This window comes from Bos taurus, chromosome X, assembly GCF_002263795.3.
Source record: "Bos taurus isolate L1 Dominette 01449 registration number 42190680 breed Hereford chromosome X, ARS-UCD2.0, whole genome shotgun sequence".
In the NCBI taxonomy this organism is placed as follows: domain Eukaryota; kingdom Metazoa; phylum Chordata; class Mammalia; order Artiodactyla; family Bovidae; genus Bos; species Bos taurus.
The window spans coordinates 103,360,015-103,383,870 of record NC_037357.1 but is presented as its reverse complement, the minus strand read 5'-3'; the positions used below and the strand labels follow the sequence as shown (position 1 = coordinate 103,383,870).

At 53.4% G+C, this 23,856-nt stretch overlaps 1 protein-coding gene and 1 long non-coding RNA gene across 4 annotated transcripts in view; one reads left to right on the top strand and one right to left on the bottom strand.

Annotated features, from left to right (window-relative positions):
- The window catches only part of BCOR (BCL6 corepressor), a 119,065-nt gene that overhangs the window by 50,770 nt on the left and 44,439 nt on the right, over positions 1-23,856 (bottom strand). The gene's annotated exons all lie outside the window — the stretch shown is intronic.
- LOC132344334 (uncharacterized) lies at positions 5,248-8,819 on the top strand. Its single transcript, XR_009493593.1, has 2 exons — positions 5,248-5,492; positions 8,311-8,819. It is a non-coding gene; the product is annotated as an uncharacterized lncRNA (long non-coding RNA).

The window sequence follows — 23,856 nt, the reverse complement described above, 5'->3', positions numbered from 1 at the left end:
TGAGGCAAAGCGGCTGCTTACAACCTCCCCTCAGCGATTCTGATCGGTCACTTCTTATCTCGCAAAAATGCTCCTTTCGAAAACTGCATCAAAAAAAGAAAAAGGCTGAAGGAAAGCATTTTCATTTGGAAGTGACATTTAAAACCCACCTCCTCTACACCAGCAACCCCCTCCTCATCCGCGGGACTCCCCAGGAAAAGTCGCACCTCGACTACAGGGTTTCAGGCTTTCTCGTGGGGGGCAGGATTACTAGTGTAATTAGGCTGAATAAAACCAGGGATGCGTGATCAGGAATTATCCTGCCTCCAACCCCAAGCTCGCGGCCGGGTTTTCCTTCTCTGAGTTCCTGATCGGTGTTTGTGTTTCATCGTCTCGCTCGTGTGTTGAAACTAAACAGGTAGTTATATTTGGGAGGGTCATATAACTATGTCAACACGAAGTGGTTGTTAATGAGAAATAATAAGAAACTCTGCTGATTTTTACAGGCCCCTGTAAAGGAAGGAAAAGGCGTCATGAGCCCCGGAACCTGAGAACCCTCAGCCGAACCGGACTCTCGAGGAGCCTTATAAAATCCTTTTCTCGCACAAAAATCTCACCAAGGGGTTTCCGGAAGACTTTGTTGAGGGAGGTTTCGGTATTGAACTCCAGGCCTGCAGAGCGGCCTGTAAATTTCCCCCAGCCCAGCCGCTGGCCAGATCGCGAACATCCAGGCAGGCACCCCAGGCCGAGTTGATGAGCCTCTGCGCCCACCTCCGGCTTAGAGCTCCCGAGATCCCACCTCTTCACCCCTCATCCCGGGTTTGCACCTCGGCGCCGGGCGCACACTGAGTCGGCCCCCTCCGGGCGCGACCTAAAGCCCGGGGCTAGCCGCGGCCGGATAGTCCCCGGGGAGTCGAAACCGCCGAGCGGGGAAACCCCTTCTCTCGTCCTTCCCCGAAAAGCCTGGCCGCGGCGTAGGCGCCGAGCGAGCGGGCATCCGCTGACAGCCGGGCCTCACGTAAGGCCCACACGCGTCCCATTAGTCAGCCTGAGTTCCCCTCGGGCGAGCCGTCTGGCGCGGCCCCAAGGCCGGGCGCGGGAGGGGACCGGGGTGCGGGGCCGCGGCGAGCTGGCAGCGGGGCGGGGGCGCGGGCTCTGCGGGGCCCGGCCGGGCTCGGTTCCGCGTTCCTGGGCCCGCGGGTAAGCTGAGCCGGCGGGGCAGGCCGCTCCCTGGCTGGCGCCGAGGCGCCGAACTGCGCTTCACGTGCCCGCCATATCAGCGGCGGCGGCGGCGAGGAGCGGGGGCTGGGAGGCGGGCCGCAGCTCCCGCGGGGTCTCCGGCCCCCGCCTCCCCCGCCCTGCCCGGGGCCGGGTCTGGACCACCCCGCAGCCCGCAGCCCCTATCCCCGCGCCGGCCGAGATCGGCGCTGCCAGACGCAGAGAGGTTCCTAGGGCGCCGTTCCGAAAGCTGCGCTGCGGCGGCAGCCAGAGGAGGGTGCTCCTCGCGGCCGCCCCGGGAACTTCCCAGCCGCCCCGCCGCCGCCGCCGCAGTCACCGGGACCGGAAGCCCTTGCGCCGCCCCGAGCGGCCTCCGCTGGCCCCCAGGGCTGTTCCAGACGAGGGCTAGTTGCGCGTCACCTTCGATCCCTCCTGGTCTCAGGTGGCCGTCCTCGCCCTGGAGCATCCCCATTTAAACCCGGAGGACCCTACTCGCGGTCCAGCGAGACCTTTCTCTATTTCCACCATCAGCGCGGCTCCCCCCGCAGCTGGGACGGGAGGGGCGCGGAGCCGCCACTCCCGCCGGGCAGGAACACCTGCTCCCAGGCCCTGCAGCTGGGCGCGTGGTGCTGGGAGAGGCTGCCTACTGTTGTATGCAGAGATCGCGGAGAAAATGGGGCTCCGAAGCTCAGGTCCAGGCGCAGCCGCGCCCCGGCCACCCCCATCCCCCATCCTTTCTGTGCAATCAGGCCCGAAGTTCGGGGAACTGGGGTCTTCCTGAGGGTCGAAGGGCCGCCAACCGTGGGATCCGGCTTCTGGCCTTAAGAGGTCGTTTGCAAGATAGATGGGGCAAAACCTGTTTTGGGAGCCATCCCGGTGTCCGCCCCCGCTCTCCAAACCAGACACACTCATCTCCCCTCGGCCCTCACTCTAGCCTCCAGCGGGGGACCAGAGTAGGTCATGGCGGCACTGGTACGGGGTTCGGACTTTGGCACTCCGCGTGGAGAGGGCCGATGGACCCTCCCCATCTCCTCCGTGCCCGGAGGAGATCGGGCAGCCGAGATGACCTGCGCCGCTTGCCCTGCCTCACCCCTCCTCCCCCGTCCCGCCCTCCCCGGCGCTCCTGGCCCAGGGCCCGGCCGAGGAAGGCGTTGTTTTGCCAGCGGGAGCCGAGCGAGTGCGCAGAGAAAAGCCTCCCTGCTCTAATGAGAGTGCACACAGCGCTGCGGCGAGGAGGATGATTACCCGGCGGGCGGGGGGGCGCGGGCCCGGGCCGCGGGCGGCGTGTGCGGCGGCCCCGCGGGCCCGGAGTCCCCGCCTGTCTGGCTGCTAATCGCACGCTTTCTGCTGTTACGGAGGCAGGCGGGAGCCGGCGGCCGAGCCCAGCGCCGGCGACTCGGCGGGTGACACGGAAACATGGCGCAGCGCCCCTCCCCCGCCCGCCCTCCCCGCGCTCCCGCCTCCCGCCTCGCACTTCCTCCCGCCCGCGCGGCTTTTGCAGTTCTAATGCTCTGCTGTCCGCCCGGCACCATTACGCTAGCAGCCGCTTCTCGGCCGCCCCGCGCGTCTCTTTCCCCTTTGTTTTCGGGGTCTATAGAAAACGTTTGCTTTTGTCCCGAGCTCTCGTTAAACCAAACTTGTGGTGGCAACGGAAGGCGGTGCGGGCGGGGAGGGGCCCGGGGATTTTGGCAGAGCCGACCAGAGCGTGGTGGAAACTTCTCTCGCTGGGTTCCCCACCACCCCGCCTTCCACCCTCCCCTCTCACACGCAGGCCGATGTGCCTGCAGACGCTTCCCCCCTTCTCCCCCGCGAGGCCTCAGTGCTCCAGGAAGGACGTCTGGGGTAGAGGGGCTATGACCAGGCATGAAGATCCTAGGGTGCATGTCTGTGGGCCCTGAGTTTGGGGCACTCGGTGACTTCGCTCCTTGAAGCCCTGACTTGCCTCTCCCTCCCTTTGGTCATTCGGGGCTTTGTATCAGCCGGTGGATTAGGAAGAGGAGGGAAGAGAAGAAAGTGGTTCACGTGTGTGGTTTTTATATTACGGGTTTGTTGGAATCTCTCATCCAACTGTATAGCCTCTTTTATAGGATCTACGGTGAGAAGGGGGAACGTGGGGCCCATGGGGGAAAGGGTCAGAAACCTAGGCCTGGGAGCTGGATCTTACTTTACTGGTCGGCTCAGCTACAGTCGGTCCGCAAGCAGGGTGGGGGTGGGGGGACCCTGCAGAGTGGGGGAAGGACGGGAGGGTCAGATCCCTCGATCCAGGAGACGCCAAACCTCCCTCCCGGGGGCTAGAGCGCAGGTCCCCCCGGCGCGCTCCCCAGCCCAGAGCGCACGCCGTGGCTCCGCACCGGAGCTGCTCAGGCGGCAATTTTTTAAGCCTGCAATTAAGCGAGGCGTCGCCGTGTCCTCTGCTAGTGTCGATCCTGTCAGTCGCACATGGCCTTGGTGCTCCGGTCCGAGGCCTCGCGATTAGTCACAGGCTCGCTTCGCTCCTTCCCTAATCCGCCTCTGCAGGCAGCCTGGGGACGCGGCCGACTTGGCGGCGCTGGCAGGGAGCCACTGCGCGCGGGGCGGGCTGCCTGGCCAGTACCAGCCCCGCTGCGCCCGAGCCGGCGCGGGTCCTGGGGTGCGGGCTTGGCATTCCCTCCCTGCTTCACAGCACCCCAGGCTGGGACGACGGCGCCCCTCCTCCTCTCGCCCCACTCCGGGGCCTGCGAGATCTATTTGTGTGGTGTCATTTGCATAAAAATAGGACAAGTGTTTCAGTGCGTTCGAACGCGGGAGGCGAAATCCTTATTGATGTGTCTGTGTGGAGCCCTCGGTTGTCGGAGCGGTTTGATTTAGGGTGTTTGTGTTGCCTTCTGCTAGAAATGAGAGGAAATCCTGCGCAACGCCTTCGGCGGCCCGGGCCCCCCAGAGCATCCCCCTCTGCGCGCCTGGAACGGTCCACCGCCTGGACCCCGGCGCCCCGAGTCCATAGCGAGCAGGTTGAGGGCCAGGCGGGGGACCCATTATGACTCATAAAACCGGGCGGCCTAATCACCAGCTGCCAACCCGTTTACGTGTGGAGCTTCCCGATGCTCCCTTAGTCCGGCCTGGGCCTCCAGCAGGTTCGCCCTGGACACAGCTAGAGCCACTCAGTGGGGGCTGATCAAGTGGTTGCTCATTCCCGTCGGTAGCGCGGCTTCCCTTCCCGGGCGACCCCCGCGCTCCCAGCCTTTGCTGCTCGCCAGCAACTCCTCAGCTTGGACAAATAGCTGGGAGGGCGCCGGCCGCGCGGAGCCAGTAAATCAATCATTAACTCCCCGGCGAGGCCTGGCCAGGGGAGGGAGTGGCGGCCAGAGCCTAGTCCGCGGGGCCAGAAGGAGGCCTCCACCCCGGGTTGGGAGCCGTCCACGCGCCAGCGGGCAGGGTGCGTGAAAGTGGGTCGCCCCCGGGGACTCCCGATCCCCTCCAGAAGCCTCCGCCTGCCAGGCCTTTCAAGCCCGCACCTGGCCTCGCCGGGCAGGTCGGGTTACTGTGCGGCCCCCGAGCGGGCTGAAACACTAACGAACCGCCCCGGGCCTCGCGGCCTGCTCTCCCCTGGAGAGCCTGCCGTGCTTGGGCAAGCTCCTCGGATCCGGTCGGGCTCCTCCAGACACCGGCTTGCCAAACCAAACCGATCGCCCCCGTGTCGACTAGTCTCCCTGCGGCGCCCTCCCCACGGAGCCCACCGTGGGGCGGCACGCAGGGGGTTAAAAGCTCCGGTTCTTCCTGGCTCCTCGGCTGCGTTGAGGAAGCGCTGATCAAAGTGCTTGCGGGGAAGGAAACACACACGCACATTCGGGCCTGGGTCGAAGAAGGGCGACTGGAGAGACTGGTCGGGAGCCGCCTGCCTCGGCCCGCTTTCCCAGACTCCCGGGAACGCGGCAGCGGCGGCCCGCGCGATTCTCTCTGCGGAGCTCGGCGCGGCGGGGCCGGGAGGCCGGCGAGGAAGGGAGGGAGGAACGAGGGGGCGGGAGGCGAGCCCGGGCTGCGCGCCAAGAGGCCCAGAGCCGCAGATTAGTCACCGCTCGGCTGGGCGCTCACGGGTGCGCCCGGGAACCGGGAAGGCAGGCGGCGGCCCCGCTCCGCCGGGCTCCCGGGGGCTCGGCGCCGCGTTGCGGGTGCCCCTGCCCCCACCCTCGGGCGCCTCCGGCGCGACTGGATGGACTCTCGGGGGCTCGCGCTGCGGAGATCCACTTGTCAGTTCAAGGGCAGGACAGAAACTCTGCAAGCGGAGTCTTGCGAACAGGAAATTTCTCATTGACAAGGTGCTGCCCCTCCCCCACGCCCGGCTTCAAAACAAAACAAAAACCAGGCGCGAGCGGCCAACGCACTCAGCCCGGGCCCGCCGTGGCCTGCGCCCCCTCAGCTGCCTGGGCGACCCCTGCGGCTCGGCCCAGGTCCGGGGACCAGAGAGCTCGCTGAGCCCCGAGCCCCGGGCCCCGGGCCCCGAGCGCAGGCGGCCGCCAACAAACAGGCCCGGCGGGCAGGTTGGGCTCGGGTCCCGCCCGGGGCGCCCAGCTGTCACGCTCCGGGGCCCCGGCAGGGTCGGGCGGGGGCGCAGGACCCGGGAGGCTCCGTGCCTTCTCGGGTTATGAACCCGGCGGAACGGCTTCGCGGAGCTGGAGGCTGCCGGGTCAGCGGCTCCCCGGAGGCGTGGGGGGCGGGGAGGCCGCGCGGCGCCGCCAACTCGGCGAATCCCGCTGCGGGGACCCGGGAGGGCGGCGAGCTCGGCCTGGCAAAGTTCCTGTAGGAACTCCATGTTTAGAAACTCCAGCGGCGTCGCGGGAGGAGGGGGCGAAGAGGGCGCGCGAGGCGCGCGGGGGCAACCGGCACTCGCCTTGCACTCTCGGGGAGGGTCCGGCGCCCCCCGGCCCCAGGCAAAGTCTGGAAGGCAGGGACGGCCGGGTCCCCGGGCCCGTTCTTTTGTGTCTGCCCCTCTCTTTCCTCTGCTCTCTAAAGATGTCTAAACCCGTTTCATTTACTGAATTCAGCCAGGAGAGCAAGGCTGCCTTTTTAGGGACCCTGATTTCAGGGTAATTTCGTATTTGACACATGTAAATACTTAGTACTCTCAGGTAAGGTCAAATTATTTATCATCTTAATTTATATTTCAATAGGCCTACAATTTAGAGGCGCGAAATGCCTCCTTATGAATCATTATGGTCTATTAGGGGAAGTAATGTATAAACAGCACTATTTGGGAGGGAATCACTTATGTTGACATTTAAATGGCTCTTCAATAGTTAAAAAAAAGAGACATTCGAGTGCCTTTGATTAAATATACAATTTACACGACCATCAGCAAAGCCATCAGGAATATAAATTCTTCTTGGGATTTTATTTATTTATTCCCCCCCCCTTTTTTTTTTAAGCCTTCCAGGGTGTGCATGTCATTTAATCCCTATGGGAAAATCTAATGGTTTTTCAGAAACCCAGGGAAATCACTGGAAGTGTGAGCAAACTCCACCAGCAGGCACACCCAGTGGGATGTTTGTAGATCTTTGTACCTCAGTAACAAAATCAACCACTTTCTAACAATATTGCAACCGACTTTGAAACATCCATAGCTTCCCTGCTGGATTGGAACCTTCCTGAAGGCCTGTTTAGGAACCTGCTGTTCTCAGCTCTCAGCACAGGGCCTCATACCATTTTAAGTTATCCTACACCTGCTAAAATATCACTGGGGAGGCTCTTCCTGGCTGCCTCCCTCCCCCACCTCCATGCACTCTTTACTGAATTACTGTTGCATTCATTCCCTTGCAGCATCTTCCATCTTTAGAATGCTCTTCCTTAACCCCAGTCCCGGCTCCCTATTTATCTGTTCCCCCGCACAGCTGTACTTCTCAAAAGAGGTGTCTATGTCCATATAGTATTTCCATTTCCTTACCTTGTGTGCAGTCTCAGAGTCAGCTAGTTTCAAAGTCTAAGATATTGGGATACATTGTAGCTTTGAAACAGCATAAGCAGAAACAATGTCCAGCAATGACAGGAAGGTACATGTATACAAGGTAATATTCTGCAGCTATTTTAAAAAATCTGCTCTGTAGTACTGATAGGGAGTGACCCCTAAGGTCTATTGTTAGGGGAAAAACAGAATGTTCAGAACAGAAGTATATAGTATATTACAATTTGAGTACTGTTTACACCTTGTACCAAAAAACAACGTGGAAGGATACAGACACCTGTTTGTCCAAAAGGTAAACATCTTCAACACTGCACCCCCCACCCCCAGCACCACTTTCTTTTCAGAAATGGGAACACAGTGCACAAGCTATTCTGTACCTCAACTATGAAACTTTCTGCTACATCTTACAGATCATTTTCTATATCAGCACTTGGAGATGGGCTTTGTCTGTGCCAAGGCTTATGGAATTTCACTGTATAGATGCATCATTTATCACCTTCTTCAACCCACACTCTTCAACTTCCACTCTCCCTAGCTATTCTGCAGAAAGGGCTCAAGATCACCTGTCACTTCCTTTTGCTGCTGGGAGGTGGATTGTGGCGGCGGGGGGGCGGGGGGGGGGTTGCAGTTCAGGCCTTCTTTGGCCTTAGAAGCACTAAGCACCCCTGCCCACTCCCCATCTTAGCTTCCCAGATGCCACACACACACCTGGTTTTCATCTTTTAGTCTCTTTCTGGACTCTTCTCTACGCTCTACTAGTTGCCTTGGGCCTGGGTCCTTCTCCCCTCCCCTAATATCACCCAGGCCCATGGCTTTAAATACCACCTACTTGTGATGGCCTTTTATACAGTTCATGAGGTTCTCACAGCAAGCACACTGGGGTGGTTTGCCATTCCCTCCTCCAGTGGGTCACGTTTGGTCAGAACTCTCTGCTATGACCCATCTGTCTTGGATGGCCCTGCACGGCATGGCTCATAGCTTCAATGAGTTACACAAGCCCTTTCGCCACAAGGCAGTGATGCTGGACAGCATCAATGAACATGAACTTGGGAAAACTCTGGTAGATGGTGAGGGACAGGGAGGCGTGGTGTGCTACAGTCCATGAGGTTGCAAAGAGTCGGACACAACTGGGCGACTGAACAACAACTTGCTGATGACCCTTCAATTTGTTTTTCCAGTTCCAGACCCCCATACCAACTGCAGAACTGGCATCTCAATCCATCCATCTTCGACCAGCTTCATGATAACAATAGTGAACACCTGCAGAGTGCTGGCAACGCTCTTCTAAGGACTTTCTAGAAATTAACGATTAATCCTTACAACTTCCCTCTCAGGCAGGTAGAATCATTATCCACATTTTATGAATGAGGAAACCAAGTAGGAGAAGTCATAGAACACTTCCAAAGTCACTCGGAAAATGGTGGAGCCACGACAGAGGGTGAGATGGTTGGATGGCATCACCGACTCAATGGACATGAGTTTGAGCAAACTCCGGGAGATGGTGAAGGATGAGGGAGACTGGTGTGCTGCAGTCCATGGAGTTGCAAAGAGTTGGACATGACTGAGAGACTGAACAATAACAACAAAGATTCAAACCCAGGCAGTCACAGAGTCCATGTTTTTTTCCCATTCTGCTTCATAGCACACTTAAAACTGTATTCTTTTTTAAAAAAAAAATCAATCTACAGATATTTGGGGGTTATTTACTAAATGCCACACCCTGTGACAGGTCCTGGGGAAAGAGTGGCAAGCAGGGCAAAATGTCCCTTAAAAAAGGGACCAGCTGTTCCCTTGAATCCTGCCCTTTGTCCCAACTCCCTTCCCTGTCACAGAAAAGTCTCAGCCACTTAAGTGTTTAAAGCAGAATCCTGAAGGTGGGAGGGAAAGGGTCATTCTAGACCTGTCTCCATCTCCCACCTCGCCTTGCGCTAGGTCTGCTGGCAAGGCTAACTGATTCTGCTACTGAATGTTTCTATCCAGTCAACCTCCTTCTTCCCATTCTCCCAAATCCACCCTCACCAGGGCACCATCTTGCTGGGATGAGCATGCAGGGTTTCTAGTCCTGCTGCCTTCTGCACTGATACTCTCACCCCCCTCCAACCCAGGCTCCACATGGCAGCTACAAAGGTCTTGCAAAAAAAAGTCACATGTCACTACCCCACTAGTTCCCACTGCATTTGGAATAAAACCCAAACTCCTGAACAACGCTTCCAGTCCCTGCCACCTCATGGCTTGCCACTGTCTGACTCACTCTCTGAGGCCCAGCATACAGGGGCCTGTTGTTAATAGGCTCTGAGCGTTCCTCCCTGGGCTGTTGTCTCCCCAGCGAGACTGTATGCTCTGTAAGGACAGGGCGCGTCATAACTGTACACTGACTTTATACCAATATCCAGCAATGAACATGTATAAACATAACATTCTCATAATGTTGTTTGTAGCACATTTGTGGCACATATAGATGCTAAAAAATTTTTCTTTCATTTTTTGCTGCATCTCACAGCATGCAAGATTTTATTTCCTAGACGAGGGATAGAACCCACACCCCTTGCAGTGGAAGTGCAGAGTCCTAACCACTGGACCGCCAGGGAATTCCTCCTAAAATACTTGATGAACAGTACATGAAACACTGAATGCTTCATACATTTTGCTAACTCTAATCAATATTCTCTATCATGGCCAGAGAAGAAACCAAATCTAAGAGAGCAAGACAGTTGTGGGCGTGCACGCCAGGAAAAGCAGAGTGTCTGGGCTTGTGGCGGGTAGCTCTGTAGTTCGGGTGAGGATCGAGACCACAGAAATTAGGAAAGTCAAGCATGAGGCTGGAGGAGCTGTTACAACCCAGAAAGGCTCATGGGAGCGTGAGATGCAGGTATACAGGTCTTTGCCAGAGTTCCTGGGTGTGCACACAGGGGGCAGGCCTATCCTTGCTAAATACCACTGAGTATAAGCCTCCCAGGGATCAGAGAGGGACCTCCTAGCCCAAGAGCAAGACATAGCCCAAACCAGAACCTCTTTAGTGTATTCTGCCTGTTGCCAACCATTGGGTCCTTTCTTGGTGGCAAAAGCTTGAGACTACCTTTCTGCTCCAGACCCTGGGGAACCAGAAGAGTGGCTTCTGGTCACAGGTGAGCCTGGGCAGTCGGGAATTTTTCTCTCAACACCATGACATTCGACTTTCAACAGTAACCATGTCGTTATGATGCATTTGCTAGCAAAGAGAGTCTTTTTTAAGGATGAATAAATTCCTCCATGATAAAAACAGCTACTGTTTATTGAGAGCCTTCACTCTTTTCAGTTACTTTATTAGGTACATTCCCAAGTTACCTCACGGAAGCCCCCAAATAACCCTATGGGTTAGGTATGACGATTCACATTTTAGAACTGAGGAAACTGAAGCTCACTATTGCCCTCCCCAAATACACAGCTAGTCTAACTGAGGCTGGTGACGGGGATTTTATCTGACTCTAAAGCTGGGCTCTTTCCAGTAGAGTAATTGTTTGTCTCCCACGCATATGTACCGTTCCCCCAAACCTTAAACTATTTCTGGGGTCAGATCCGTCATAGTTTCTCCAATCCTGTCCTTCTGGGGTCGTCTTGACAACTCGCCAACTGCAGTAAATATCACAAAAAGAGTTTGTTTCTTTCTGGGATCAGCAGGTCTTGGCTGATCTGTTGTGTTCACCATGGGAACCTAAGAATTTATCATCTGCATGAAGGCTTGCCTTCCTCCCAGGTAAGCTTTAAAAAAGTGTGGGGCCAAGTTCAAGGAAAGGACTTCCTCCCCAGCACAAGTAGATTGTCTAGCTCTGTTTGGAAAGTTTCTGCACCTCCACCAATACTAAATTATGGCTGTTTGGCGAGATTATAAACCACCTTGCCCTTTCAGACTTCCGGGCAATGTTTTTCCTGGCTTTGGGCTTCGATAAAAATTACTCTGCTCTCACCATGGAGAGACAGCTAAAGCAGGGAAGAGAGGATATCGGAAAGACCCACCACACAGCCTTTCTGAAGCCCTTGAATTTGGGGAAGAGAGGGGCCGCTAGCCTTTTTCAGCTCTTAGAAGAACAATCACTAGGATTTATAAAGGGCTCACTATCCACCAGGCACAGTTCTAAACATTTTATAGGCATTGCTAATCTCATTTCATATAGAAAACTACCCTATAATAAAGCTACTATTAGTATCCCCATTTCACAGATGAGGAAACTGAGGCTTAGAGGATAACTAACTTGCCTGCTTGCCTGGACACTCATCGCCGGATTCCTAGAGCCTCAAGTCTGATCCATGCGGTCTTTCCGATTCTCCAGGCAATGTCATTACTCAGCCAGGTTCTCAGGTGCATCATCACTGGGCACTTTCTTTGGATCTAAAGGAAACGGCCTTCACTGCATCCTGGAGTGTCACTGATGTCCCCTGAGGACACGACAGCAGTGAATTTGTCCCGAAGGTCCCTCTGAGATGCCTCTTGCGTGCTGTCACTTTCCAAGACACAGCCCGTTGAGGGCGGACGAAGCTCTGCGATGATGCCCATGACAGAGTGCGGTCATCCCTGCCCTAGTCTCTTTGACAAAAGCATGCTGGGCAGTCGGCGGGTGCCCTCGCCAGTTCAATGCCAGTGGCTGCGCCGGGACCTTCCTGACCTACTTGCTGGCACAGGGAGCGTGGAGGAGGGAAGATCAATCTCCAAGATAATTTAGGTTCTGTCTTTCTTCAAACCAGCCTCTGTCCTCTGCTCTAGGTCTGCCGACGATGATTAATGCGCCACCGACTATTTCCTCTCTTCAGCTTGTCCCTGGCTTTGGGCTTTATTTTACAGCCGTTGCCAGAGTTTCTCCTCAGCAGAGAGTAAATACTCAGAGATTGGAGCACAGCCCTTGGTGTTACTCAGAAAGTGTCCCAGGCGGCAGGTGGCACAGGGCCATCCCTGGAGTAGGTGATGCCACTGTTTAGGGTTCAGTGCTAAACCACCACCTCCACCAATGAAAGCTTAATCTTTTAATTATTCTGAAAATACCCAAACTAAGCATTGCAGGGAAGGCAATTAATAGAATTCATACGGTCTAGACCTCATTTGTAATTATATATTATTATTTTTCTCCCTACTTTGTTCCAATAATGATTTAAGGCTGCTTCCAAAGATACACAAAACCCAGCAAAGATAAATAGAAGAAGTGGGACATGAATTATACTGTCATGCCTGCTCACAACCTCCGTGCCCCATCCCACATAATAGAACTGAATTCATAACGCCTTTCAAAAATGAGGTAATTCTGCTCTTTTGGTGGCAACACTAGGCTCTTTGTAAAGCAAGGGGGTGGTACACAGTAATGAAAGGACCGGGGAGGGCCCAGGAGATTCCATTTCTAATGATGGCGCCCTTGCTGTGTGACCTTGGGCAAGTCATTCACCCTCTCTGGACTCGGGAGTCTGAAATCCTCAAACGTCTCTCCCCATCTCTGAGGTCCCTTCCTCCGCCACCCCCTGCCCTCACCATCACCATCACGTGGGCAGGAGCCAGCACTGCCCATCTGGCACGAGGTCTCCTAGGAATTACTGTCAGAGAAATGGGTTCCCAGGAACACCTCTCTCTCTGCCCGCCCTCCCTCTCTCCCTCCCTCTTTCTCACACACACGCACACACATACACATACACACACAGAAATCTTCTGGGAAACTAGAACAATGGACTTGAATTGTCTCTTCTCCTAAGGCAAGGACCCTTTTCCAATCTTTAGCTAAAGAGACCCTTCCAGGATCGGGTGAAAGTGAAAGTCGCTCAGTCGTGTCCCACTCTTTGCCATCCCATGGACTATACAGTCCATGGAGTTCTGCAGGCCAGAATACTAGAGTGGGTAGCTGTTCCCTTCTTCAGGGGATCTTCCCAACCCAGGGATCAAACCCAGGTCTCCTGCATTGCAGTGGATTCTTTACCAGCTGTGCCACCAGGGAAGATCCTTCCAGGATTGGATAGCGTGGAGAATATCCTTCTTGGGAGGCAGGGGGTCTCTCCCTCCCTCAGCTGTAAACTACTTTCCTTCCTCCTCTTGCAGTTCAAGACCCTCTTAGAACCCAGCCCACCCTCTTAGAATCCAGATCCAGTCTCAGCTGCCTTCACTCCCTCCTAACCCCATCTTCCATTTTTTTTAATCCCTTCCAGCATCTAACACCATGCTTACCCCGCCATAGTCCTCTCCCTCACCCAAAGTCTCTATCACCCCTCTGCTGCCTTTATGAGGGCTTCTCCAAGTTTTTCTGGAAGGATTCCGCAGGCCAGAGGGGCAATGGAGGCTCAGCCCTCCTCAATGGCCTCAAGGGGGAGGCCACTGGGAAGACTGGTTTTAAAATGCACTCCTGCCTCAAAAGAACATGTGCAATAGGATTCCATTGACCTCAAGTTTTAATGTAGGCAAAGGCAGTCTAAGGTGTCAGGAGTCAGCACAGGGGCGACCTTGAAGGAAGAGGGACATTGGGGAGGGGCATGCCCTTTGGAAAGGGGCACAGCAGGGACTTCTGGGGTAGGGGACAGGAATGTGCTGAGTCTTGATTTAACTGGCTACATGGGTGTGCCCGCTTGTAAAGATTCATCAAGCTATACACTTAGGATTCATATACTTTTCTCTCTGTGTGCTGCACTTCAATGGAAGGTTAACAAAGTAAAAACCCAACAAATAGGGACTTCCCGGCGGTCCAGTGGTTTGGACTCCATGCTTTCACTGCTGAGGGCATGGGTTGGATCCCTGGTCGGGAAACTAAGATCTCGCAAGCCTTGGGGGATGGCCAAAAAGAAAAAATAGTACAATAAATGTAAAAAATAGGTAAACAGATAAGGACAGATAAGGGAAGGATACGACTTATAATTGTATGTGAGCTCTGGAGAGTGGGAGATACTCTGGGTGGAGTGGGGTTAGGGGAACAGGGCAGTGAGGTTGTTCTAGAGACAGCCAGGAAGTACAGTTTAAAATCATGGAGACAGGGGACTTCCCTGGTGGTCCAGTGGTTAAGACTCTGCGCTTCCCATGCAGGGGGCATGGGTTTGATCCCTGGTCAAGGAACAAAGATCATGCATGCTGTGCAGTGTGGCAAAATAATAAATAATTAGGCTTCCCTGGTGGCTTAGTGGTGGAGAATCCTGTGGCGAATGCAGGAGACACAGGTTCAACCCCTGGTCCAAGAAGATCCCACATGCCATGGGGCAACTGAGCCCATGAGCCACAACTGTTGAACCTGTCCTTTAGAGCCCGGGAACCGCAACTATGGACCCCATGTGCCTCAGCTACTGAAGCCCACACTCCCTACAGCCTGTGCTCTACAGCAAGAGAAGTCACCATAGTGAGAAGCCCGTGTACCACCACTAGAGAGTAGCCCCCTGCTCACCGCAACTGGAGAAAAGCCCACGCAGCAAAGAAGACCCAGCACAGCCAAAATTAAATAAATAAATAAATATCATCCAAAAACCAAGAAAATAAAATCGCTGGAATGGAAGCAAACTTTCTGCTCCCTGATTGAGGTGAGTTGTTGAGAGCCATGCACCAGGCGGATGGGCCATGTTCAGGGTGAGGATTCACAGCCCAGCTTCGCACGCAGGATGCCAGAGCGAGAACAGCGAGTAGACAGCATTAGTGGATGGCCAGCGCTCCACCCCTCATCCTGCCTTTCCTGCCATCTTCCTCTCCTCCGGGGGAACCTCCTTCCACTCCTGCCAAACAGGACTTTTCACTCTCCCTTGAACAGGCGAGCCTTACCCCACGTGCTGTGCTTAGTCGCTCAGTCGTGTCCAACTCTTTGCGACCCCATTGGGATTCTCCAGGCCAGAATACTGGAGTGGGTTGCATGCCCACTTCCAGGGGATCTTCCCAACCCAGGGATCGAACCCAGGTCTCCCGCATTGCAGGTGGATTCTTTACCATCTGAGCCACCAGGAAAGCCTGCAAGTGGATGCCCATAAATGTTCCCCTTCAGGAATCTGTTTCCCGCTTCCTTCCTCTAATCCTGCTTCTTCTTCCTGGTCCCTGCCAACCACCTGGTCATGACCTCCAGTTATGCCCAGAGTGCAGTCCAGGGACCTGGGAGTCACCTCTGACCACCCCGCCCCTCCAGCCCGCCCCATCACCCTATCCTGTTTTCTGTCTTCTACACAGCTCTACTGCTGCTGCTAAGTCACTTCAGTCGTGTCCGACTCTGTGTGACCCCATAGATGGCAGCCTACCAGGATCCTCTGTCCATGGGATTTTCCAGGCAAGAGTACTGGAGTGGGGTGCCATTGCCTTCTCCATCTACACAGCTCTAGGAGTCATCCATTCCCTCGGCATCCAGCACCTGCCTAGCACAATCTCTTGCCTAAGACCTGGCAATGACCTCCTAACTGGCCCCCCTCATCTACTCCTGCCCCCCTGCCGTCCATTTCCTGCCCAGTAGCCAACAGCAATGACCATCCCTGGACTATTCCCATAAATCTCAACTGCTACTGGGTACCAGGTGCCCCTCTCAGGCACTCAGCACACCCTGGGGAGCAAAACGAATGCCTGTTCTCAAGGTGCTTATATTCCAGTAGGAGAGAGATGCATGATAAATAATATAGGTCTTAAAATTGCCTTGGACAGTAGACAGGAATATATGCCATGGAAAGAAAAGTGGGAGCTGGTAAGGGCCAGCAGGAGGACATGGGTGGGGAGAAGGTTGCAGGATTCAGGGGTGGTCAAGGGAGTCCTCTTTTGAGAAGGTGAGATGAGGTACAGGCAAAGACTCGAAGGAGATGAGGAAATGAGCCAAGAGGATTTTTGGAGGAAAGAGTTGCAGGCAGAGGCATAGCCCGTGCAAAGGCCCTGTGGCACGAGAGTGCCTGTGGTGTGTAAGGAGCAACCAGGATTCCAGTGTGGCCAGAGTGTTATAAGGGAGCGGATGGATCAGAGAAGTAATAGGGGGCAGTTCCTGTAGTTGGAGCTTTCATTAACGAGATGATAAAAACCCTCCAGCAGCCCACCAGGCCCTGCCCTTCAGATCTTTGCTCTGGGCTTCTGTTTCCAGCCCCTTTCCACATCACAGCCATCCCAGGAGCCTGCCCAGCTGTCTCCTCTCCACCGCCATTGCCTAGTCATTGGGCTGTGTGTGTGCTGTGCTCAGTCACGTCCAACTCTTTCCAACCCTATGGACTACAGCCTGCCAGGCCCCTCTGTCCATGGGATTTCCCAGGCAGGAATGCTGGAGTGAGTTGCCATGCCTTTCTCCACGGGATCTTCCTGACCCAAGGATCCAACTCGAGACTCTTGCGTCTCCTGCATTGGCAGGCAGACTCTTTACCATCAGAACTCTATCCAAACAGCATTGCCTCTAAGACACATTCCTCAAACCAGGTTAGTCCCCCAGTTCTCAAACCGCCCGGCCCTTCCCCTACACGCAGGTCTCATGAGTACACAGCAACCTAGCTTTGAGTCTACAATTAGTTCATTTGGTTTATCATATCTCTGACAGGTGTTTATTCTGTGCTGAGCACGGTCCTGGGTGGCAGGGCACCATGGAGAACAGGACTGACAGGGTCTCTGTCCTAAGGGAGATGGACCATAAACACAAAGCAAAGAGAGAAGATAACCTGGGGTGACGATATGAGCTACAGAGAAGATGAAATAGGGTAGCAAGGCTGCAAGGGGCAGGGATGGTCAGAGAGGCCTCAATCAGAGCATGACTTCTGAGCCGTATGGGGTGGGAAAAAGAGCTCCAGGCAGCCAAAGGGCAAGTGCACAGGTCCTGAAGTATGACTGCCCTTGAACTATTTGAGCAAAAGAAGGACGACGGCCTGTGTGCCTGGAGCCCAGGGGGTTTCTCTCTCTGGCTAGAAAGGCAGTCCCCCAAGACTCCAGACCCCTTAGGTTTCCTCTCTGGCTGCATCCACTGCACCTGCCCACATCTGCCACTCTCACCACACTTGCTGGATGACGGAGTAGGTGTTTTCTTTCTGACCCTCCTTCAATCCACCTTTCTCCCTGAACTCTTCCCAGCCCTCTCCAGATCTCCAGGAACTCTTCCTTCTCTAAGCCCAAACCTCAGAACTTTTGCTTGAGATCCCTGGACAGTCGGCTTGGGGCCAGGCAACCCCTTGTCCATTTCCTCTGGGAATGTGTGCATCAAAGCCCAGGACGTCTGAGGCCTGACTTTTCAAAACCTTTTATGAGGGACTTCCCTGTGGTTAAGATTCCACTGCAGGGGGTGCAGGTTCCATCCTTGGTTGGGGAACTAAGATCCTGCATGGTGTGTGATGTGGCCAAAAAAATTTTAAAGGCACTTAAAAAACAGTCTATGAAACAGTGAGCCAAACTCCTGGCTTTGGCAGATGTGGGAACTAGGGCTCCCCATCAGGCTGCCAGCTGCTAGGCCACGAGATTCACCCGATCTGGCTGCAAGAAGCCATGGTGGGCTCTTTCCTTGGCACTCGCAGCCTCACATCCTCATGTAGGATGGCTCACTGCTGGCCCCTTCTGCTTGGTGGTCTTGCTTTAACTTGTAAGGCGCACAAAGTCTCTTGTGGTCGATGACCTTCCTCCTAGGATTATGCATTCCTTGAGGGCAGGATGGGGTTGCTGGACTTTTCAAAATGTTACTTGACTTTCCTCTCTACTTCTGTGTCTACGCTCTTCCAACTGAGGGACCCAGTGAGAGCACCAGATGCCATCAACTCCTTCCTCCTGGAACCAAAGGACCATGGAAGCCGCCACGTGGGGCATTCACTGGCTTGTGGTCAGGCCTGAGGCTGGATATTCTTAGCAGCCTTTAGCAGGTCATCCTGAGAATTTCAACTTGCCTGTCACCAGGGCTTAGATCCCTCAACCGCCAGGGCCGAGATGGTCTCTGCTTATAAGCAGACAACTCAGAATCCAGAGTGAAGCGATGCACACTTGTTTCAAAGGCCTACAGACCAGCATCACACTTAGCCAGTGGCTGCTCAGGATCACCTGGTACCTGAAGAGCAGTCAGACTTTCGGGAGAACCATCCTGATTTAGCAGGAACTGCTCAGCACGGCAGGGGATCTGGGCCCACAGCTGGGTGGTTAGTATAGATGACCTCTCTCCTGGGCCCTAGGGTACCTCGGAGGCCAGGGAGTCTCAGATACAGGCTGACCTTCCTTACTACAGGTTGAAGGCATCCACTGAGGGTCTAGCAGCAACTTTTTTTCTTCGTCGTTTCTTACATTAAAAAAAATTATTTTATGTTGTAATATAGTTGATTTACAATGTTGTGTTACTTTCAGGTATACGCACAGTGGTTCATTTATACGTATACATATATCTGGGTTTTTTCAGATTCTTTTCCCATAGAGGTTATTACAGAGTATTGAGCAGAACTCCCTGTGCTACCCTGTGTTGTTGATTATTGTATATATAATATAGTGTGTGTATGTTAACCGAACCTCCTAATTTATCCCTCCCCTTTCCCCTTCTCCCATGGCAACCAGAAGTTTGTTTCCAAGTCTGTAAGTCTGTTTCTGTTTTATAAATAAGTTTATTTGTACCATTAAAAAAAAAAAGATTCCATATATAAGTGATATCATAGGATCTTTGTTTTTCTCTGTTTGGCTTCACCTAGTATGACAATCTCTAGGTCCATTCATGTAAGTAGCAATTTTTTAAAAAGGGGGATCCTAGGGATCAGATAAACTGTATGGATCACAATAAACTGTGGAAGATTCTAAAAGAGATGGGAATACCAGACCACCTGACCTGCCTCTTGAGAAACCTGTATGCAGGTCAGGAAGCAACAGTTACAACTGGACATGGAACAATAGACTGGTTCCAAATAGGAAAAGGAGTACGTCAAGGCTGTATATTGTTACTGTGCTTTAACTTATATGCAGAGTACATCATGAGAAACGCTGGGCTGGAGGAAGCACAAGCTGGAATCAAGATTGCCGGGAGAAATATCAATAACCTCAAATATGCAGATGACACCACCCTTATGGCAGAAAGTGAAGAGGAACTAAAGAGCTTGATGAAAGTGAAAGTGGAGAGTGAAAAAGTTGGCTTAAAGCTCAACATTCAGAAAACGAAGATCATGGCATCTGGTCCCATCACTTCATGGCAAATAGATGGGGAAACAGTGTCAGACTTTATTTTTCTGGGCTCCAAAATCACTGCAGATGGTGACTGCAGCCATGAAATTAAAAGACGCTTACTCCTTGGAAGGAAAGTTATGACCAACCTAGATAGCATATTCAAAAGCAGAGACCTTACTTTGCCAACAAAGGTCCATCTAGTCAAGGCTATGGTTTTTCCTGTGGTCATGTATGGATGTGAGAGTTGGACTGTGAAGAAAGCTGAGCACCGAAGAATTGATGCTTTTGAACTATGGTGTTGGAGAAGACTCTTGAGAGTCCCTTGGACTGCAAGGAGGTCTAACCAGTCCATCCTAAAGGATGTCCTGGGTGTTCATTAGAAGGACTGATGCTAAAGCTGAAACTTCAATACTTTGGCCACCTCATGCAAAGAGCTGACTCGTTGGAAAAGGCTGGGAGGGATTGGGGGCAGGAGGAAAAGGGGACGACAGAGGATGAGATGGCTGGATGGCATCACTGACTCGATGGACATGAGTTTGATGGACAGGGAGGCCTGGCGTGCTGCGATTCATGGGGTCGAAAAGAGTCAGACACAACTGAGCGACTGAACTGAACTGAACTGAGGGATCAGAAATCCCCATTTTGGTGCTTTCCTGAAATCCTTGGGTGAACTCCCCCTCCGGATGCACTTGTTTCTCCCACCCTGGAGTGCACTTGCCACCAAGCTGTGTGTGCAATGGTGGGGGAGGAGGAAGGGGTGAGAGAGGGCCTTGGGGACCCTCCAGTGGGGTACTGTGGGCAGGAGGACAGTGTAGTCAGTAGGGGCACTACAGGCATTTAAGCGCATTTTGGGGGCGCAGGTTTCAGCACATTCACTGTTCGTTCAAGGGGTGTTCAGAGGTGGAACTCACTCGTTGGGCCCCTGGCAGAGCTGCAGCTCTGGCAGTGGGTGTTGGCTTTGTCAGCCTTTTCTGCTGGGCTGCCACCACCGCTGTCGAGTCCCTGAGCTGTGTGCTGTGTCCATCAAGGCTGCAAATAACATGGCACTGGACCTCTCCCAAGTCAGTGCCTTTTCTTATTTCCTTCCACACTTTCTCATTTCTCTTGGGGTGGCCAGACCTGCAGCTGTGTCTTACTTTCCTGCGTTTATGTGGCTCCAGAAATGCAGTGGCACAGCCTGGGAGATAGATGTGGGCTGGGGTGCAGGATAGCTCCCTGGGGTGGATATGTGTGTGTGTGTGTGTGTGTGTGTGTGTATGTGTGTGTGTGTGTGTGTGGAAGGGGGTTCCAGGCGGAGAGGGGCAGAAATGCTTCCTCTCTCCCAGCATCACCCAGCATCACTCCACAGGAGAGAAAAGTCAGGTTCAGTGTTGAAACAACGCATCTTTGAGGATGCCACATTTGAGGAAGGGGAGCTGTGGAAAGGATTCGGGAAAAGGGGAGGGGTCTTGGAGGGGAGGAATAAGCCCCAGAGAAGCTATGATAGGAGAAACCTTCCGAATCCCAATCGGGCTCTTGGTGACATTGGGGTATGAGGACTGGGAGGAATTGTTGAATTAGGGGTTAAGAGGACCACAAAGATTCTGAAATCAATTCTATTCTAAAAACGATAATTAAACAGCCTGTATGTATAAGTCAGGTGTTCTAGGAATGAGACTGCCCTGAAGAAGACACTCCAAGCACCCAGGGGGAAGCATCAGGCCAGACGGAAGATGGACGGGTTTGTGTGGGCTGGCGCATGGAGTGATGAAGGTGGGTGGGGCCAGCCTGGCTTGTTCTGTTCTGGGAGGGTCCCCACACAGTCCACTCAAAACCAGGGCAGCCAATGGCACAGGCAGGTAAGGTCCCTGCAGCCCACTGAGCCCTGGCAGGGACATACTAAGGGCAGCCACCTTGGAAAAGATGCGTATTTGCTGGAGAGAGTGAGTCTAGAGGGTTTAAGGACCCAGAGTGGGAGTTTTTCCTTACTCACCTCACAACAGGCAGGTAAGCAGAAATGGTAACGCTAGCAGTTGCGTGTTTGAGCATTTGCTCTGGTGGGATACTGTATAGTCTCCTGTTGTACACCGAAGATGGCCATAACTTCTTTGTACCTCCACTCCCCAAAGGGGTATGCCAGGGGCTAAATTGTGTCCCCCTAAATCCACATTCCTAAGCCCTAGTAGCTCAGAATGTGACTATTTTTGGTGTCAGGATCTTTAAAGAGGTAATTAAGTTAAAAATGCAGTCATTCAAAATGAGGTCACATTGGGATTTCCATGGTGGTTAAGAATCTGCCTTGCAATGCAGGGGACATGGGTTCCATCCCTGGTCGGGGAACTAAGATCCCATATGCCTCAGAGCAACTAAGCCCGAGCCAACTACTGAGCCCATGCACCACAACTAGACAGTCTATGGGCCTCAATCAGAGATCCTGCATGATAACAGTGAAGATTCCACATGCTGTCAGCTAAGACTCACTGCAGCCAAATACATAAACACATAAATAAATGTTAAAAAAAAGAACCAAAATGAGGTCACATAGATGAGCCCCCCGCCTCAATCCAGTCTGACTGGGTCCTTATAAGAAGAGAAATATGGCCACCGAGACACATAGAGGGAAGACCATGTGAGGCATGGGAAAAAAATGGCTCTCTGAAAGCCAGAGAGACCTCAGAAGAAACCAACCCTTCCCACACCTTGATCTTGAACTTCCAGCCTCTAGAACAGTGAGGCAGTACATTTTGGTGGTTTCAGGCACCCAGTCTGCAGTATTCTGCTATGGCAGCCTGAGCTGATGAATACAGAGTGGAATCTATGTCCCCTCCCCTAGAAGCTGGGCTGGCCTAGTGACACGCTCCGACAGAATGCGGCATAAGTGATACCGTGTGACTTCTGAGCCAAGGCCTTAGAAGACCTTGCAGCAACCTGCTTCACCCTCTCAGGAAGTTCTGAAAATGCCACGTAAGGAAACCAGTATTGTGTATTAAAGCAGGGGTCCCCAATCCCGGGCCTGCTAGGAACTTGGCCACACAGTAGGAGGTGAGCAGCAGGCAAGAGAACAAAGCCTCATCTGCTGCTCCCCATTGCTCACATTACCACCTGAATTATGCCCCCCCTCCTCTGCCCTCACCACCATCTATAGAAAAATTGTCTTGCACAAAAACCGGTCCCTGGTGCCAAAACAGTTGGGGACTGGTATATTAGAGGATTTACGGTAACAGGTTGGCGAGCCACCATTCACCCCAGCCAAGAGCTGGCACCAGCTGCCAGACTGTGCACGAGGTCATCTTGGGCCTCCTCTGAGGTGAGCTGCAGGAATGAGGGTGGCTGACCCGCCCAACGGTGAGGAAGAAGAAATTGCTGTTGTGTTAAACCACTGCGTTTAGAGCCGTTTGTTACACAGCAATAACACACTAATACAGCTCATGGAAACATACTGTAGAAAGGGTTCCACCCCAGAGTTTTAGAAGGAAGTTATGTTCTGACTGTTGGACAAAGCCCTCCATTAAATGAGAAAACCCTTTATCTAGAACTCTTTCTTCCCTCAGCTACCTCTGGCTTGACCCTGCCTTGTGTCTGTGCCTGCTGTTTCTAGCTCTGGGCCACAGCAAGGGGTGCCTCTCAGGAGGAAAAGAGGGCAGGGAGAGCTTTCCCTGAATCAAGAGAGAAGACTGCCATTTCTTTATCTGTCAACAAGCGGCTGCCTAAGCCAGTCAAATCCCCACATGTCGTCTAACCAAACACCTTTGGGATACACAGCTGTAGAATCACTATGGACACAGCAACCATTTATTAAACACCTACTAAATACCAATTCCAGTATTGTTGCCTGGAGAATCCCATGGACAGAAGAGCCTGGTGGGTTGTAGTCCATGGGGTTCGCAAAGAGTCAGACAAGATTGAAGTGACTGAGCATGCACACACCAGTACTAAGTGTATATTTAATGCATTCGCTTACTTAATTCTCATAAAAGTACAAGCAAAACAAGTCATTAGTCACATTACCCTCTTGTTGGTGAGGAAACTGAGACTCCTAAGGTCACAGAGCTAGTGGGCCTGGACTTACAAACAGATGGTCTTACCTCTCCCTCAAGGTTTGATGCTTAAGGAGAATGGGGATTGCTTGCCTCTCCCCCGTCCCCCCACCCCGCATGCCACCCAGTGCATAGTAATAGGAAGAGCTGGTCTATAAGGAGAAGCCAGGCCAGGTTTGCAAGGGAGAACCAGGGTGGAGCCACAGGGAGCAAGTGAATGCATTCTGAAGGTGACTGCAGTCTGAAGCGGGGAGGTAGTTGCTGGGAGGCTTTGGGGAGGTGGGGGTGGGATGCCCACTGGCTTCTCCTTCTGGATGGCTCTGCCCTCCCAGGCAACTCTCCAGGCTCCCCTCCTTCCTTCTTATGCAAATCCCTAACCAATGAAGACCAACTCTATTAAGGGCTGACTGTGAGCCCTAGGTCCCTGTCAAGTGCTTATCTGCATCCCCTCATGCCATCCTCATGAGGCTGCTTCAAGGTGGGCATCTCATTACGCCCACTTTACAGATGGGGCAACTGAGGCACAGAGCTGTGAGATGATGTGCAGCCTGTAGTATGGCCTAGCCTAGTTAGTCCTCTCCTGGCCTCCCCAGTCCTCTGAGAGCCACTCAGACATGGATTCTTGAGGTGCTTAAATGCATGTATTATTCACCTGGGCACGCAGTGTG